Source organism: Cryptomeria japonica, chromosome 7 (assembly GCF_030272615.1).
Source record: "Cryptomeria japonica chromosome 7, Sugi_1.0, whole genome shotgun sequence".
Taxonomy (NCBI): domain Eukaryota; kingdom Viridiplantae; phylum Streptophyta; class Pinopsida; order Cupressales; family Cupressaceae; genus Cryptomeria; species Cryptomeria japonica.
Window position 1 is genome coordinate 730,636,273 of NC_081411.1, and position 19,516 is coordinate 730,655,788.

The following is a 19,516-nucleotide window of genomic DNA, read 5'->3' on the forward strand; positions in this document are numbered from 1 at the left end:
CTGTAGTAACCTAAGAATTGAAGATTATGCACACAAGGAAACAGTGAGTTGAACTAGCATATCCTATCCCAATTAACTTAGGTCATTGCTCTAGGCCTCTTACATTAACTTTAGAAATTTCCATTGTCTGGTCAGAAGTATAGCTGCAAGAATTGGACTCGGTAGGCTGATTTTTGACTTGGACCTGATAATTGAAAAACCATGAAGGATAGGGATTTTTTAAAGATTTAATGCTTTTACTGAGCACTCTTTAATAACTTGATTTTAATACATAAGAAAAATAATTAATTAGAATCTACTTGTATCACATACACCAAGTGTACATGGATAAAATGGGTCCAGAAGTGGCATTGAGTCGAAGAAAACATCATTATTAATCATATACATATTCTCAACTGTTTAGGCTATGTTACTAGGTCCTATTTTCCCCTGGGTTTGTGTGTGGGTTTGGTTCTGGTACCGGTTCGGTGCAGGTTCGTCCTTAAGTATGCCTGGGGTATTGCCTGGGAGCCTTGACGCCCAAGCAGTACCCTGGCATACTTGAGGTGTACCCAATAGTGATAGATGCAATTTTTTGGTTTTATGAATCTTATCTGATACTGAAATAAGCTAACACTTGTGAACATGCAGTAATAAACACCAACTAGAATATGAAAGCATTATGGAAACTTCTTCTCATATATCACATCTGGCAAAGAGTTAATAATGGACTTCAAACTGGTGTAGTAGCACATAAATAATATGCAAACAGTGAAATCACTAAGATCAGTAATAGGAATATGTCTAACCAAACATTGTTGTATTAAGTCTGAAACATTCTTCAACCAGCAGCTACAACAATGTTATGTAACCCACAATGATAGAATCTATTGGGAAAATGTTTCTTATCTATCACCACTTGTAAATAGGGGCAGCAAGTAAACCCGTACTGAAACTGTATATTTTTTACATGTATTTTATTTTTGCAAATTATGAATATGAGGTATTTAAATATTCTATTTATTGGCAATTATGAATATTAATGTTCTTCTATGTATATACTCATACCCAAGGGAAATAAAATTTGCCGTACTGCCATATTGGGCTCCAGTACCCCTGCTCACAATCATACCTGAACCAGTAACTTAGGTTTTAGGTGTATGAAACTCATGGATTACAATATTTATGGCATCGAAAACAAAAATCACAACATGTAGTCATGAACTACTATAGAGAGGAGGAGCTTGTATCACTAGCTTTGTGTAGGGTCTTGTACTTATATCTTAGACAAACCTGCAATGCTGCTACAGCCATACAAACATTACTTAGTATTGAGCTTGACTTGGCAGACCAAAAGTACAAATGCAATTTCGTTTGGTGTGGACCAATATGATTTTTTTCTTTTGTTTTTTAATACTAGAGTAGGCCTCATTTTGAGCACCTTCCTATGGGATTTACTGTCTCTGGTGAGTTTCCAGTGAGTCTCGGAACACTTATTTGGAGTGTGTGGAACAATCTACACTGCAGAATAGAAAGGATGTATAGGCATTCTAGATTTTCATATGAAATGCTTGCTCCCATGTGATGAGTTAATTGTCATAGCACAAGATGGAAATGAATTTTGAGAATTTTACTGCAAAATATTAATTAAAGACAATCTCTTAAATGTACTTGTAGATAAAGTCAGTCTGTCCAAAGTCCAGGAATTTATTCCAAAAACACTTTTTCACAAATTGGGGTTGAAGTTGGCTTTCCCTTTTTGGTGGTTGTAGATATTGACGAGTGATAAATTTTTCCTTTGGTCAAAAATCTAGAAAGACAGCAGTGCTATCTTATACCCCGATCTTGGCACTCACTGCTCTGTAAAATAGTAGAAGGAAGCTCTAGTGTAAGATCTTCACCTTGTCTAGTAAATTCTATAGAGTTGCTCATAAAGGCTTCACTTGCCTAGTCTTCACTTTTCATGGGCTGACCCTAGGCTCTGAATAGAAGCACTTGGGAAGATTAAGTTCAAATGTGGTATTTATGGCAAACATGGGAGCCGTTTGATGTGCAAGCACATTTTCTATCACGTTCCAAAGCTAGAAGCACATGTACATAGATGCAGATAAAACTGTTATTAAAGCTCCTTAATATGTATAGAACATTCATAAAATGCTCGCACATGCATGTACACATTTTTTTGATATGTAAGTTGTTACCAAGGGGGTAGCTCCCATATATATTGTAGAAAAAACATGACTAGAACACCTTGGAAGAGTGATGAGTTACATTCTCGACACATTCATTGCATTAGCTTTATAGTGCCAAAAAGTGAAGGCCCTTAGATAGCTCGGACACTCTCTCCAGATTTGTTATGACCAATGAATAAATTTAAAGTCTCCATATTGTTGCACAGCAGCCCATCTCAGAAAACATTTATTGCCTATCTCAAGTTTTCATTAGCACAAGCATTATCAAAATTCACAATTTTCTTTTTCTATCTCGTCACTTAATACATTGCTGATGCTACCAGCCACAAGGTGCTTGTTAAATGTAGGGAGATTTGAGGAAATTATTTGCCGCTGGCTTCCCTTAGCTCTTCTTCCTCATTACAAAAACACAGATTATTAAAAATAGTTCCTAGCAACCGATCATGAACATGGGTTTATAAGAATACTCTGGGATTGATGACATTCCTTATTGCCAACATCCTTTCTAGCGCAAGAACAAGTGCAACCAGCAACCAGAATGCAGCTTGCCATTGCGCTTACAACGTAAACAACGTAAAAGGGCTTGGGTCAACATATTAAGTTCCTGTCCATTTACCAATGTGATCATGGATTGAAGCCCACAAAAGATTGATTGACTTGGAATAGTTTGATGAGATAGCATTGATCCAATTACTTGTGAAATTTCAGCCTTGCTACATTATGCCATTTCTCAAAGCTTGTGTTGTGAAATTTCTAATTAGCAACTCATCAATTGCAAATCACACTATTACATAACTATGAGTCACCTTCTATATTGATATGGGAAAGCTGTTTGTCTTGACATAATTTTAGCCCAATAAGGAGTGCTTGGAATTCATCTTCAATATTTGTTCCGTTTGGAAGATTCCTACAGATTGCCCAAATCAGTTTTCCATGCTCATCTTTTATAATGTAGCCAACCTCAGGTTATTGTGAGCCGCACCATCAAAATTTAGCTTAGTTTGCCACTAGTAATGAAAATATCTTATATATGCCTGTTATGTTTTGTACCTTTATGTATCTATCTTTTGTGTTCTATATATAGTGTTGGAATCTTTTGCCATTGCACCAAAAGCTTGAACTATCAATGCTCGATACAAATGCCGGATTTAACCCGATCCACGGGAGGGGGTTAAGCCATGTCGCGAGTTCCCAAGGAGGTCAACAATCTCCCCCTCAACACCCACTGAAGGGAGACTCAAACCTGTGACCCAAGGTTTTGATACCAATTGTTGGAATCGTTTGCTGTTACACCAAAAGCTCAAACTATCAATGCCCGATACAAACGCCAGATTTAACCCGATCCACGAGAGGTAGTTAAGCCATGTCACGAGTCCCCAAGGAGGTGCTGACCACCAAGTCAACATATAGAACACATACACACATTCTCTCTCTCTCTCTCTCTCTATATATATATATATATATATATATATATATATATATATATATGAACACACACACATTGATCGGTAAGAAGGGATAGGGCTCTTACGCATCATATTTCAAAATGAAAAAAATATACATTATGTTTATAGTTTTGGTGTGAGACAACTAGCGAAAACAGCAAGGGCTAGACCAACACATGCAAACTAGCTACATCTTGTGAAACAAAATAGGAGAAATATTTACTACTAGACATGAGATCAAACAAGATGCGTTAGCCACAAACCCAAGAGTTCATGATCCTATCCTAACATGGGATCGAAGAGACATTATGTCAGTGTTGAATACTAAGAAGGGGGGGGGTGAATTAATATACCTAAAAACTTAAACAAACTCTTAAGCAATTTAACTACAGACCGGTGTAGCAGATTAAACAATAAGCCGGTTAAAACATAAACAAGCCAAATAGCAAATAAAGCATTCACCCACAAAAGCACAATCACCATAACACAAGATGTTTTGACGTGGAAACCCAAATGGGAAAAACCACGGTGAGTAAAACTCACAAGTCAACTATCTGTAGAATAGTAACTAGACCGGTTAAGGTCTTACAATGTTCTTCACTAGAACAGATCCTGTTAGGAATCCAGATCTCTGTTAGGAGATGAGTCTTGTTAAAGACTACCCTGTTAAAGGATTTCAGATCCACGACTGTGAACCACCTTGTTAGAGGATTTACAAAAGGCTTGGCTGGGCCTACCCGGTTAAGGGTTTCAGACTTGTCGAAGAGATTAGTAATCAACAAGTGAATGATCTAGACGATATCACATAATGCTTGATTAGATCCTTGATAGTTCTCCGTTAATGCATTACAACATTACTTCAGTCTTCTATCCTTTGCACTCACAAGCTCTGCAGTGAGATACCTATTTCGCACAGACCTAATCTGCTCTACAATACTCGCACACATTAAATCTTCAAAACCCTAGACATGATATCCTCATATAGGAATTTGATTTCATGTCGGTCCAATAAGATTAGACTAGAATTTCCTAGGTACAGTGCATCTAGACACATTTGGTAACATGACACAGAAACATCGTCAAAGTGTCGGTGGATGATAACTCATCACACATTACGATTATACCGGTTAACAAAGTATACCGATTACCAGTTGACAAGTGAAGACTGGAAAACTGGAACATAGTGTTCCAATCAAAAGATTAACTGCCGCTCGGGGTCTTCGTTCCGCTTGAGATCTTCATACCGCTTGGGGTCTTCGGCCATGCTTTGACCGGTTAGTATCTTATGCAAAACACCGATAGTCTTCAACAAACAATACCGGTTGAGAATAACTCATACATCAAATAAGTGTGTGTCCATCAATGACAATCACAACTAATCATTATCAAAATACCAACAATCTCCCCCTTTGGCATTGATGGCAACACTTAAGAAAATTTTGACATCTAAGTGCTTACAAAACAAAAACAGATGCCATAATCAAAATTACTCCCCCTAAGCATATACACTACTCCCTTTGCAAAAATTACAAGTATGAAATTTTCAATACTACTCTCTCTTTGCCAACAATGACAAAATAATGCAAACACTCCTCCTTTCACCGAAATTTACCAAAGTTATATTGCATAAAACATAGTATATGTTCATGACAATAAAGAGTAAAACTTCTCAAAAAGAGATTTAAAGTTTTTCAGAAAATTCATCATGTTTGAAGACCATGGATCAAGAAGTGAGGCAGCAATTTCACTCTCGGTCTTCATCTGGAAGGCTAATTCTTCCATTGCATCGATAGCGCTCATCTCCCGTGTCACAGCAATAGCCTCCAAGTTCAGAAAACACTTCTGAAGAACCTGCAATTTTGGTAATAGAAGCAACTGAAGCTCTTGTAGATCTTGAGTCCGATTGCAAATCTCTGATTCAATCTTTGCAATCTGATGCTGGTGAGTGTGAACAGTCTGTCCATACATTGTGAACGAATCATATGGCAATTTGAAGTTGCCTATATACTTCTTTAACTTCAATTGGAGTTGACTCTTCTGTTGCAGAGCATCTTCACAGAATAGGTGAGGTAGGCAGATTGGAAAGAGTGTCAACAACAAATTGAATGACATCCTGTTCTTTCTTTTCCTCAGTTCTTCCAATCTAACCTGAGCTAGTTGAATGCTCCTTAGTAGCTCACTTTCATCAACCGATTGTGTAAGACAGGCAAGAGTCAAATCGGTGGGACCGGTGTGATCAACCTACTTGGCTTGATCTCCGGTTGCCTTAGGAGTCTGTCCTCCTTCCTTTGCCTTGATATCCTCTTGTCTTTTCTTCTCCTCTTCTTCTTTTTCCTGGGTTACCTTGGCGGCCTTCTCTTTCTCCTCTTCCACTCTCTTCTTCTCTTCTTCTTTCTTCTGCTCTTCTTCCCTCTTTTTCTTCTCATCTTCCTTCTTCTTCTTCTTCTCTTCCTCCTCCTTTTCCTCTTCCTTCTTCTTCTCATCTTCTTTGTTCTTTTCCTCTTCCTTCTTCTTCTTTGCTTCCTTCTCTGCTCTCTCTTTCTCTTGTCTCGCTTTCTCCTCTTGCTCTTTCTCTTGCTTTTCTTTCTCTGCTTTCTCATTTGCCAGTTTCTCTTTCTCTGCTTTTTCTTTTTCTAGTTTCTCTTTTGCCGCTTTCTCATCGTTTTCTTTCTCCACTCTCTCCTTTTCAACTTCTTCCTTGTTTGGAGTGATATCCTCAATATCCAGTGCATCAACATCAATGGGTTCATTTTGTTCTGCTATTGTTTCACCCAGACTGTCAAGGACTTCATCCGGTTTGGCTGTGGATAGGTCAGGCTCTTGCTCAGCCTGCCGATTAGCTTCGGATACTTGTTGCATTTTGACACAAGCTTTAACCTGCAAATGGGTGTCTTTTTCCACTTCAGAAGTTTTGCCTCTGAGTAGCTCAAGTCTTCTTCTTCCCATGAAGAAAATGCCTTTGTACTCATCAACAATTTCAAACAATTATGAGTTAGAGGCATCTGGAAAATATTGAGCAAAAACTTTTTCCCTGATGTCTTGCTCTTTTTCAATGGCAATGCCCCATTTGTTGTCCAAAGAATCATACAAAGATTTAGAAGTAATTGATTTAATTTCGGAAGGTGATCGATCATTAATACATAAATATTCAATAAGTTCTTGTTCAACATCCTTCTTTTCACTATCATTGAAATCATCAAAATATTCTTTTAAATCATCAAGAACTTTTCTTCTAATATTCTTTATGGTCCTTTGACAATGTGTGATAGGTTTGTAAGAGGAAATATCTAAATTTATCGGTGCAGAGGTTGCTGGTACATTACCGGTTGACTTCGTCTTCTTGCTTGATTGCCTTGTCTTCTTTATTTCTACCTTCGGTTCAATGCCTTCTGAATCCGGTGAGTTATTCCTGGTTTTCCTCTTCCTTTCAAATACCTTTGCCGGAATAGCCTCCGGTTTCCTTTTTGCTGGTGACCTTTTGGTCACTTTAGGACTGGCAGCAGATGTAACCGGTGCCGATGCCGATGGCACTGCTTTACTCTTTTTTTGCTTCGGTACTTCAATAGATTTGATCCTCTCGGAGTAAGTACCGGTCCTCTTTTTCTTGGGATCTAGTGGTGAAGCAAGTAGGGTAGAGGCATACCCTATCAGTATATCATTTACCACTTCATACCCCATAGGCTCAACTATATCTTCTCTGGGTTCGACTGCTTCCATTATGCAGTGATCTGTTTTGATTGTGAAACAAATGTCTCTTCATATTTCTTAAATAGATCATTAGATATTCTCATTCTCTGGTTCATCTTTAGTTTGAACTCATCAAAATATCTGTTTAGAGTCTCCGGATATGCAATTCCCACTACTTGCAGACTCCCCTTTATTTGTCTGGAAACCGGTAGGTCAGTTGACCATTGAACATCACCGACTCCAGGAAAATATCCTTGAAAGTAGAAAAATAAACCAACAAGTAGTTGACCAAACTTAAACCTCAGGGTTTTGTCCAATTTGATCGACTTCAGGTTATCTATGAGTTGTTTCTGCATACAGGTACATAAGTCATATTGTGCATTCTCCTTGATCATCCTGTAAGCGGCATGCACCGCAGCTATAGTAACAGAATTCATTCTGCTAGCATAGAATATTCTATACCCAATTACCATGCATGTATATTTCACCAAATCATCTTTAATGGTGTTGATAGTCATTGCCCGTTGGTCACTCACAGAACCGGTGAGCTCTGTCACTTTGGTTTTGGTGATCTTTCGAAGAATGGGGACTTCCCTAACATTGCAGAAACCAGTCACGACATGAATTGCCTCCGGTGTAATATCATGGGTTCGCTCAAGGTACATCTTATCACCATGAACCCTACTAAGGATAAACCTGATGTGTTCTTCTATAAATTCTTTGAGAAAATATGCTGCATTATGTAATTTCTTCTTCTCTATTATGCTATATTTAGGTTTATCTTCTTATCGTCTCCACAGAACAAACTCAGCTGGGAGTGAATCACTAGGGACCCTAGGTCTTCTAGTTTGCAATCAGTATATCCTGAAACATCGCCTTTGACAATGACTCCGGCGGGAATTTGAGATAGGGCATTATATTTTATCTTCTTTTTAACAAAATCAGGTGCATCCTCAGGTTTGTAGAACTAGAAGGGATTTTAGATGTAGAAGCCATATCTAGAAGATTCCAAATGATGAGAGTGATTCGACGAAAAATACCTTATCATTCCAAACTGGGGTTTGCCGATTTCGAATCAGGGTACACCGATGTCGAATGCAACACACTTCTCCAAAAGCTTGTATTACCACTCTGACCTCCACTCTAAATGACTGCAAAATCTTGTGCAAGATATCTTTTTGAATTCTTTCAAATGCAAGATGAATCGCTCTTGTTGCGTTGCTCAAGCTTAGAAGAATTCTTCTTTGAGAGTAGGTAAGTAAAACTGATGACGAGAGTCACTTTTAAATATACTCCCACCTACCATAATAAATGCATCATCATTAGGGTACAAACCCTAATTTTACCTTTTACCGCTTCATTTCTTCTGTCGGTTGACAGGTAACAAATACTGATAAAGGTACTTTACCGATATACTTTGGGGGTTCGAAACATTTTACTGATATTTTCCCCCTAAGCTTTTCGAAGCTCAGTTTGCCAGTTCAGGGATTTCCATACTGGGGGCGGAAACAGGTACATCTTGTGGCTTCTCTTCAGATTTCTTTTTCCAAGTTTTATCCACGTCCGCCTGAACGGTTTCAACATCAATCTTCCCTTCTGGCTTGATCGGTGTGTCTCCCGATGGATTCTTTCTCAGTCTGCATGCTCTGGCAATGTGTCCCGGTTTGTTGCAATGATAACATACCATACCAAGTGTTCTCCATGGTCCGGTGTTGACATTTCCATTCTTCCTTCTGCATGTTGCAGCAGTGTGACCGCTACCACGCCAGATCAAACAGGTTGCTCTCCAACTGGTTGCCGCTCCATAACCATTTGACCGATGGTCATAGGTTTTGTACCGGTTTGGGTTTCGGTTCATAGGAAGTTCCGGGACAACTCCTTTAGATCTTGGTGGATAATTTCCAGAGTTGTTCATAACTGACCTGCACTCAAAAGCTCTATGCCCAAACTTGTTGCATGCATAACAGTGACCATTAAATCTACAGGATCTAGCCACATTGTTTTGAAAGTAAGGAAAGTTGTTGTAAGCCTTGCTCCTACATACATTGGCAGTATGTCCTTCTTTCTTTAAGACAGTTAAAGCAAACAGGTTTAAACTTTTGCTTACGTTTGCTCCTGCTGTTGTTCTTAGGTGCTGATTGCTTCTTTAGTGCATCACTCTTGGTTCCAGAGGTCTCACCTTCCTTGTATGCAGAGAAACCAAGTCCAGTGGTATCCTTTGATGGCTTCACTGATTCTAGCTTTTGTTCTAGTTTAGCAGCACTCCGGTTGAACTTTGCAAGTATCTCCTTTGATTCGCAAGTTCCTTGGAAAGAGCATCATTTGTTTTCATCAAGGTTTCATTTTGAGAGATAGCAGCATTAAGGTCTGCTTGTATTTCTCTTTTCTCTTCATTACCCTCTTGCAGATGAGCGGTGATGGTACCAATCTCTTGTTTCAACTTAGAGATCTCACGCTCCTTGTCCTTCACTAAATGTTCAGCTTTTCTTTTGTTTTCTAGCTCCTGACTCATGCTGATAGTCAGTCCTTCCAACTCCCTCCTTAGGTTAGTTTTGGATTCATTCAGTTTTTCCACTTCTCCGACTAGGGCCTCCATGTCTGCTTCATCAGAAGAGCTGTTTTCAGTAAATTCCATCAATTGCTCAACAAGTTCTCTTCTCTTGGCTAAAGAGGCTTTATACTTGACTTTGAGTTCATCATAGGCTCTCTCAGACTCGATAAGACGGTGAGTGAGCTCCCTCATGCTGTATTCCCCCATATCTCCTTCCAAGTGGTTAGACTAATAGAAAGGTAAGCTCTGATACCAATTGTTGAATACTAAGAGTGGGGGGGGGGTGAATTAGTATACCCAAAAACTTAAAAAAACTTTTAAGCAATTTAACTGTAGACCAGTGTAGCAGATTAAACAATAAACCGGTTAAAACATAAACAAGCCAAATAGCAAATAAAGCATTCACCCACAGAAGCACAATCACCATAACACAAGATGTTTTGACGTGGAAACCTAAATGGGAAAAACCACGGTGAGTAAAACTCACAAGTCAACTATCTGCAGAATAGTAACCAGACCGGTTAAGGCCTTACAATGTTCTTCACCAGAATAGATCTTGTTAGGAATCCAGATCTCTGTTAGGAGATAAGTCCTGTTAAAGACTACCCTGTTAAAGGATTTCAGATCCACGACTGTGAACCACCTTGTTAGAGGATTTACAAAAGGCTTGGCTGGGCCTACCCGGTTAAGGGTTTCAGACTTGTCGAAGAGATTAGTAATCAACAAGTGAATGATCTAGAAGATAGCACATAATGCTTGATTAGATCCTTGATAGTTATCCGTTAATGCATTACAACATTACTTCAGTCTTCTATCCTTTGCACTCACAAGCTCTGTAGTGAGATACCTATTTCGCACAGACCTAATTTGCTCTACAATACTCGCACACATCAAATCTTCAAAACCCTAGACATGATGTCCTCATATAGGAATCTGATTTCATGTCGATCCAATAAGATTGGACTAGAATTTCCTAGGTATAGTGCATCTAGACACATTTGGTAACACGACACAGAAACACCGTCAAAGTATCGGTGGATGATAACTCATCACACATTACAATTATACCGGTTAACAAAGTATACCGATTACCGGTTGACAAGTGAAGATTGGAAAACTGGAACATAGTGTTCCGATCAAAAGATTAACTGCCGCTCGGGGTCTTCGTTCTGCTTGAGATCTTCATACCGCTAGGGTCTTTGGTCATGCTTTGACCTGTTAGTATCTTATGCAAAACACCGATAGTCTTCAACAAACAATACCGGTTGAGAATAACTCATACATCAAATAAGTGTGTGTCCGTCAATGACAATCACAACTAATCATAATCAAAATACCAACAGTTAGAGCTTTCGTCTTCGCGACAAATATTCTTGTTGCACCACTTGCCAATTCTTTCATTCTTATTTGCTTGGCCAACCTTAGAAGAAATGGAGAGTTTGATAGGACAACCTAGGGGGTGTGAGTGGTGTTGCTAGCTAAAATGAAGACTAAGGAGACCTTGACATGGAACAAGAGTGGGAAAAAATAGTCACCAATTATTTAGTAGTTGTTGGAAGAGGTTCATCCGTCTTAGCGTCGAAGGAATTCAATTTGAAGGGGTATGTAATGTCCCTTTCCTGGATTACCTTGTAATTTGCCCTAAATTCACAAAATCCAAATGAAACAAGGAACATAACTTAGTTAGAGAGATAATCCTTACTAAGAATTAAATGAGGTAAGTCTATCTTGAAAACTTGCAACCAAGTTAGATAATAATGTAGACATGATACATATAATATATCCATCTCTAGGGTTAAAGGAGAAACACACTTATGGCACATAAATCCAAATGATCTCATGGGTTCAACCATAACGAGAATGGAGATAGGATGGTCATGATGAGGTGCCCTAAATATCTTCGGCCCTAGGCCCAAGAGCAGAAGCCCTATCTCTCTTGGCCTCATGTGGTCCTTAATAATGCTCATGAGGTGGCATATCTAGCTGAATTTGTACACTGTTCCCCTCCATCATGCTATTCTTCTCCCCCCTTATAATTGAGGATCCCTTTTCTTGTCTATCTCAATAACTAACCCTTGTAGGGTTTCGAGGGAACATTGCAATAGGGTGCCCTTGACTCAACCTTAGGCCCAAGGTTAGGACCTTATCCTCCTTGGTCTCATGTGGTCCTTAACCGATGGTCCTTAACTATCATCATGAGGTGGCCTCATGGTCCTTAACCATCTTTATGAGGTGCCATACCTAGTGAGGAATCTTTCACCATTCCCCTTAATGTGTCCTTTATCCCTCTACCACAATCGGAAACATCAATAGCATACAAATTATGCATCACAATACACAAACATTATGCAGCATTATCTTTATTATCGATGTACATAGAACATATTTGCAAAGATATAAAGTGCACGAATATTAGATTATTCCAAGAAGGTAGTTTATAAATGCATAAACATTGTAAGTGCATAAATATTACAAGTGCATGGATATTATAAGTGCATACTATTATATTGTTTTCATTTATTCATACCAAATCACAAGTGTTAATGTCCTCCATGCTGGTTGCCTGAGATTTGATGTTTCTTCCTTTTTTTGCCCTTCCTCTTCGTCGATGCCAGCCCCTTCTTATTGTACCCTTCCATCGATTTGTAGGGTGGCATCCCTTCTCTAAGTTTGTGATAGATGGGAGGGGTCATATCTTATTTGTTTCTCACCTAACTTCTTCAACATTCGATCATTCCTTCTAATCCGAGTTTGTTAATGCTTAATCCTCCATCGGTTGGTGTTTAATTATTTATTGTTTAGTGCTGATCAATTTGTTGGGATAAGGGAGAATTGCATTTCATAGAGAATAGAGATAGTGCTCCACGAAGCAATTGTTCCTTGCTATGATTTGTACAGAATAATAGATGCCTATGATTTGCTCCTAGTGGTAATTTGATATGTTGTAAGAAATTGTGAAGTCTCATTATTGTGAGACAATTTCTAATTGGATTTTGCTGAATCAGGTTGAGGTCATGATAGGGTAGGTTGGTTGTCAAGCTAGGGGGTGGGTGGGAAGAAGGGAATGCCTTCTTTGGAGAAGGGGTTTTACAGTTGAGGGTATTAAGAATAGATTCTTTTCACCTTATCATCACATTGGTCAATCCAAAAATGTTGAGGCTTAAACCTGTTGATGTGTTTTTTATGACAGCGTCGAACACAACATAAAGTTACCAACGGTCACCTTACTCTCTCTTGATCAAAATTAGTCCGTATGCTAAGATTGCACAAAAAGTTTAAACTGCTAACTCCAAGGTTCCTTTAGTGCGTGGACGTGACTCAGTTGATTGATGGGTTTGCTGTTAACCCAAGGGGCCTTACGTATGTTCAATTGAAGAGGATAACAAACTCATGCAAGTTCAAGGATTTCTATATGAATGATTGGCAATGAAAGCCCTAATTTTGAATTTTTTGGATTTTCGAAATATGCTGAAAGTAAATGAGAATAGGGTAGAGGGAACTATGCCGAGTCTAATCTAATCCTAAGAACAAGAGATGGGATCACTCATGCAAAATCAAACCACTCTTTGCTTCACCAGGAGAGCACAACTACGCGAAGGCGGTTCGATCTTTAAAGGGTGTGTAGAAGTTTTTCAGATTACCAACGTAGACCATTAGATCGAACAATCTCCATTGATAATCGAAGCTAAGCATACACACATAACAAAAGACTCAGGCTAAGTTTGCACAGTATGCAACAATTAGCTGCACACCAAAAGTATGAGTTTAGACTCTGCAACAAGTAATCCTATCAAATCCAGTTCTCCTAACAACATGTAAGCAAATCTAATCTATGAAGAGAGCAAGACCATGCAGATTGCTAAAATAGAACAAGAATACACCATCAAAATCGAACAATGTATTAAGTTAGCTACTTCAACAATCCTGATGCAACAATCTTAGATAATAATCTCTCTCTTTTACAAATGAGGGGGGTCACTCCTTTATATAGGCCTCAGGCCATGATTACATGCAAACCCTAATTAGGGTTTCATCGTAGAGGATTCCCCACTCAAGATGCAACAAGGTGGGAATCAACAATTAATAACCCATCATGCCCTTATACAATTAATTCAAAAGCACTCAAAATAGCATCCATTGCGCATTAAATGCACCACCTCTTTCAAATTCGCTCAACATGCGTTGAATATTCATCCATGCAAAAATCACCCCATCATGTCATAAATGCTCCATCATTTCCACATGCGGCAACTGCATGCAAAAGGAATCTGCCATAAATTGAACATAAAATGACTGGGTCGCCATTTGGTCAAATATTCCGGTAATGAATGTGCCACCCTACTGCCATGCGTTCAATAGATCCTCGCCATGCAAGTGGACCCTGCTGTCGTATATCCACTCCTGCACATTTGGAATTGTTGGAGAGAGAAAATTTGATTCAGGAAGAATTTTCTTGAAGTCTCTTCAACTTTCCTTGCTTGGAGAAGGTTTTCCATCAATTTTCACCATCTCCTATTTTTTAGGAATTTTCCACAAATTAGGGTTTCAAGTCTAGGAGGGAAAGAATTCTCCTACGAATCAAAATTTGTAAAAATTTTGAAATTTGGATGTGATTTGATGCTCGAGAATGGATTTTTAAAATTTTTTTTTCCGAGGGAAATTTTGCTTTTCATTCCTCCTTGACCCTTGGATTTTCATGGCTTAGACAATTTTTCAAGTTTTGAAGCCTGAGCATGGAATTCACTCTTCATGGTGGAATTCATCACTTCCTTGATTCTCCTTGACTTAGTCATTTCAACATTCTTTCTTTGGCCAGAGTGCAATTCTCAATTGCGAAGGGGTTCATGAGTTTTCCATGGGACCCCATCTTTAGCACCCTTCATCTTTGCTAGGCGCAATCTTGCATTTGTCATGGAATTTCAACATTTTCTCCATTTCCAAGGCATCTTGAGTTTAGCGCCTTCCTCCAATCTAGGGTGCTATTTCACCTTTGGCATGGAATTCACTCCTTTTTCCATCTCTCCATGCACATCTCTTTTTGGCGCCCTTCCTTGTCTCATGGCGGAATTTCTTCATGGGGAGGAATTCATGATTGAGAGGACTTTCCTTCATTTTCCCTCTTTAGCGCCCTAGGCGGATTTTTGATGGTGAGGAGGAATTTGGCAATTTTGAGGATTTTCCTTGCTTCCCTTGGTTTTGTGCCCAACTCTCGTCTAAGGTGCCGTTTTGCATTGAACACGGAACTCCATCCACTTCATGAATTCCATGGACCTTCCATTTTGGCGCCCTATCACTTTCCAAGGCGCAATTCTGACTAAGGGAAGGAATTTATTGATTTGCTATGAATTCCAAGACTCATTGAATTTAGCGCCCTTCATCACCTTAGGGCAGCATTTTGCATGTGCCATGGAATATTGTGGTTTTTTGAATCCTCCATGGCTCCTCCAGTTTGGTGCCCTCTTGAGTGTTTGGGCGACATTCTTGCTCGAGGAAGGAATTTGATGTTTTCTACCTATTCAGGACATGTATATATATGAAATATAACATCTAAGTATAGCCACTCTTATACTTTAAGTTATATTTCATATATATTGGCAGGATGTTTGAGAGTGGTTTCAGGTCCGTAGGAATCATAATGCAAATTCTGGATTTTGGAAGATCTTTCAAATTTTTAGACTTAGTGAAATTTCAGGCCATTTTCGGATCAGAATGACATTGGTGGATTGATGTGAATTTCCAGGCTTGGATGATTTTGCATGCTTTCCTCTTCTGGAATAGGAGTTCCAAACTGACTCTTCTGGATTTAGAAATGATCTTCAGGAGCGTTCAATCTTCAGCGTCTTCAGGGATGTTTAGTTTTCAGTGTTTTCTTGTGAAGAACCTGCCAAAAATAGATTTTCCCAAATAGGAAGTGTTTCAAAATGTCAAGGTTTGGGCAGAATAGGTCAAAAAAGCACTTACCAAAAATAGAAATTACTAAAAATAGTATTTTTGATTTTTGGCAAAATTAGACCAATCCAAGAGGTAGTGAAACTTACTAAAAATAGTAAGTGCTCAGAATTCGCTCAAATTTCACTGGGAGGTTCCTTGATGGGTCCCGATTCCAGTTCTAAGTTCAGTTTTTTCAAAATCCTAAAAGAAACCCCTAAAATCTAGGACTGAAGGCAGAAACCCTAAAATTAACAAAACGAGTCCTAGACTTAATCAAATTCACCCAATCGAAAAGCAGATTTGACCAATATGACCCCCAAACACTCGCAAACTTAGAGAGAGACTGACAAGACTGCTACGAAAAGACCCAAAAACGAAAACAAAAGACCGAGTGGGCCTAAAAAGTAGGGGGGGCCCCCATTTGCAATGGGGCAATGTGTGAAAACGTCACAACAAAACCCACATCACTAAGTAGTAGAGAATGAAGAATTTTTTTAAGGCATGTTAAAGGCGTTCGAGTATTCGTTGGACAATGGACAACAAAATGACATATACACAGCACTTGCAACATTTCAAGTAGATGTTGACATAGTTGAGAGGTTGTGACCATCTTGAACCATACTTCATCAAGGAGACTTACTTAGGGAGACCCTTAGGAAGGTCCATTTCGATGGAATTTTCTACATAGGTGATGCATGAGGAATCAATGGTAGAGTCATACTAGAATTGATGCCTTGTGGATTAAAGGAAGGATACCATTATTTTAGAGATAAGTAATGCCCATCCCAACACCAAGGACTAGATTCAAAGATCGAAGTTTTTTCTTTTTGTGATGCTGAAATATCCTGACTTGTAAAATGAATTTAAACAAGAACAAAACAAATGATCTCCAACATAGAACCTAGAGCACAACCAATATTAACTGTGGTTCATCATAAATTTGTAGAGTTCAGAACAACGATCATAGTTAGAAAACAACACGATCAGACTTAGATCATCAATACATGTAATATCTCAGGCCCTTAGCAAATTGAATATCCTTAAATTTGCCTATTCCTATAACAGAAATGTGATGGCATTTCCTACATACAGTGCCAGTGAGAATTCCAAGTGCGTTCTTGTTGATATGTTCCTATTGCTTGCACCAACAATGGTCTTGCCTATTGAAGACGCACGACAAGGATGATCGTTCAAACTTGCTCTGTTGCTGTGACTTGACCGCTACAATCTCTACTCATGTGATGTGTCTGCCTAGTCGTGTTTGTCTAGGGAATGAGTAGGTGATATCACTTGCGCTGGAAGGTGCAAGTGTTGGTATGAATCGCAGGCCACGAAATATCGACTCCTGCTAGGCTGCTGATACGATTTGACTGCTGCTCGCTCCTTGGATTTCCAATGACTACTATATGCTACAGCCACTTGCCAATTTTGACACACGATCTCAGCCAACTCAGTGCCTTTGTTAGATGCCAGATACAATTGGAAATGATTAGGAAAACTTGCAGAATGTGCAGAATAAAATATTGGAGAGAGTGGGGGTATCGTCCCACCTCACTAGACTGCGTGAATGATCGCACCCACATTCAATGTTGTGCATTGCACTTCTATTCCAAATCCAAGCATGTCTATCTTTGGCTGGGTGACCTCCTTGTATACTCAATGTGTGCCGAGGTAGCAAGGCCGACCTCTAGTTGGTTTGCAAAACAAAATAAAATTAAACTAATAAATCCACCAACTACCAAGTCAGCTCAACACAATTCTAGGAAATTTAATGATAATTACATTTTAAATAAATTTCCTATTTATTTAATAAAAAAGTCAGCATACGGGTTGTTGGAAAATAGTTCAGGGGGGGCAACTAGCCTCATTTATATCGGGCTCATAACAGTCGTCCCATCCTCAAATTGCTTGGCCTCAAGCAATTGCAGATTGGGATATTCAAAAACTTTTATTCCTTCCCAAGTTGCATCTTTAGAGGGCAAATCCTTCCATTTCACCAAGTATTCGGGAATCACCTTATTCCTCAGCCTCTTTTCTCTTACATCCAAAACTGTTTTAGGTTGGATTACTAATTTTCCCTCATAATCTAGTGGTGGAAACTCCATGGAAGGGATGATCTGCTTTCCCAAGGCCTTCTTAAGAGAGGAAACATGGAAAGTATTATGGATTCTGCTGTTAGGTTGCAGCTCTAGATCATAAGCTACTTGCCCAATCTTCCTTGTGACTTTAAAAGGTCCATAAAGTCGAGGCTTCAACTTCTCTGCTCCATTGCTCATGATCGAAGATTGTCGGCAAGACTACAATCGTAGAAACACCAAGTCTCCTACCTCAAATGTCCGTTCGGTATGATGCCTATCAGCATACATTTTTTGTTGATTTTGGGCTTGTTGCAAATTCTCCTTGAGGGCCTCCATAATATCCTTGCTTTGCTGTAACACATCTTTAGCTTTAGGAACTCTACCATTTATAAAAATCAAGTCCATAAAGGAAATAGCATCATAGCCGTAGACTGCTTTGAAAGGAGACATCCCAATCAACATGTGATGAGTTGTGTTGTAGCAATACTCACCCAAATGCAACCATTTAATCCATGTTGTTTGTTGGCCTATTACGTAGCTCCTTAAATAGCCCTCAATTCACTTGTTCACTATCTCTGTTTGCTCATTCGTTTGGGGATGATAGCTGGTATTGGGTGTTATTTCTGTCCCTGTCAAATGAAATAGCTCCTGCCAAAACATACTAAGAAACCTGCTGTCCCTGTCACTCACAATTGTTTTTGGCAATCCATGAAGTTTTAAAATCTTCTTAAAAAACAAATGTGCCACTTGAGGTGCTTTAAAATTTGATGATATAGCATGAAAGTGAGCATACTTTGTGAGTCTATTAACCACTACATATAAATAATCTCTACCTTGGAACTTTGGCAATCTGGTGATGAAATCCATAGATATGCTCTCCCATTTCTGATTTGGAATAGGCAAGGGCTGCAATAACCCTGCTGGAAAGACATGCTCTGCTTCATTCTGTTGACATTCCTTGCACTCTCTTACATGCTGCATTACATCTTTATTCAACCCTTTCGAAGAAAAATGCTCTCACACTTGTTTGTATGTTTTGTAGAAACCTAGATGGCTAGTCAGTGGGGTGTCATGACAAGCTTTTAAAATATTTTCCTTCATTTTCGATTTAGGTGTGATGTATACTCGCCCCTTGTAAAACATCAGCTCATTTGCTGTTTTGAACCTGTCATCTTGCACCTTGCCTTTCAAAATATCATTAGCAAATGAATTTTTGACATACTTAGCTGTAATTAATGACCTCCAATCAGCACATATATCAGAAATGGAATGCAATTGAGGTTTCCTAGACAATGCATCAACCACTACATTGTTATTCTTTTCTACATACTCAATGTCAAAGTTATAGGCCTGAATTTTGCTAACCCATTTTTACTGCCCATCATTTAAATCTCTTTGGTTCAGAAAGCACTTCAAACTATTATGATTGGTCTTAACCAAAAACTTGACAAACCAAGTATTGTCTAAACTTGGCTAAAGCATGCATTATGGTTAGCATTTCTTTGTCATAAATTGAGAGCTTACGCTCAGCTTCTTTAAGCTTCCTACTCTCGAATGCTATAGTATGTTTATTTTTCATCAAAATAGCTCCCATCCTTTCACTAGATGCATCACATTCCAAAACAAAGGGAAGTGAAAAATCTGGAATTGCCA

The 19,516-nt window shown here is 38.9% G+C and overlaps 1 protein-coding gene across 1 annotated transcript in view; it reads left to right on the plus strand.

Moving 5' to 3' along the window:
- LOC131047466 (uncharacterized) overlaps positions 1 to 19,516 on the plus strand; it is a 48,429-nt gene that overhangs the window by 12,732 nt on the left and 16,181 nt on the right. The window lies entirely within an intron of this gene.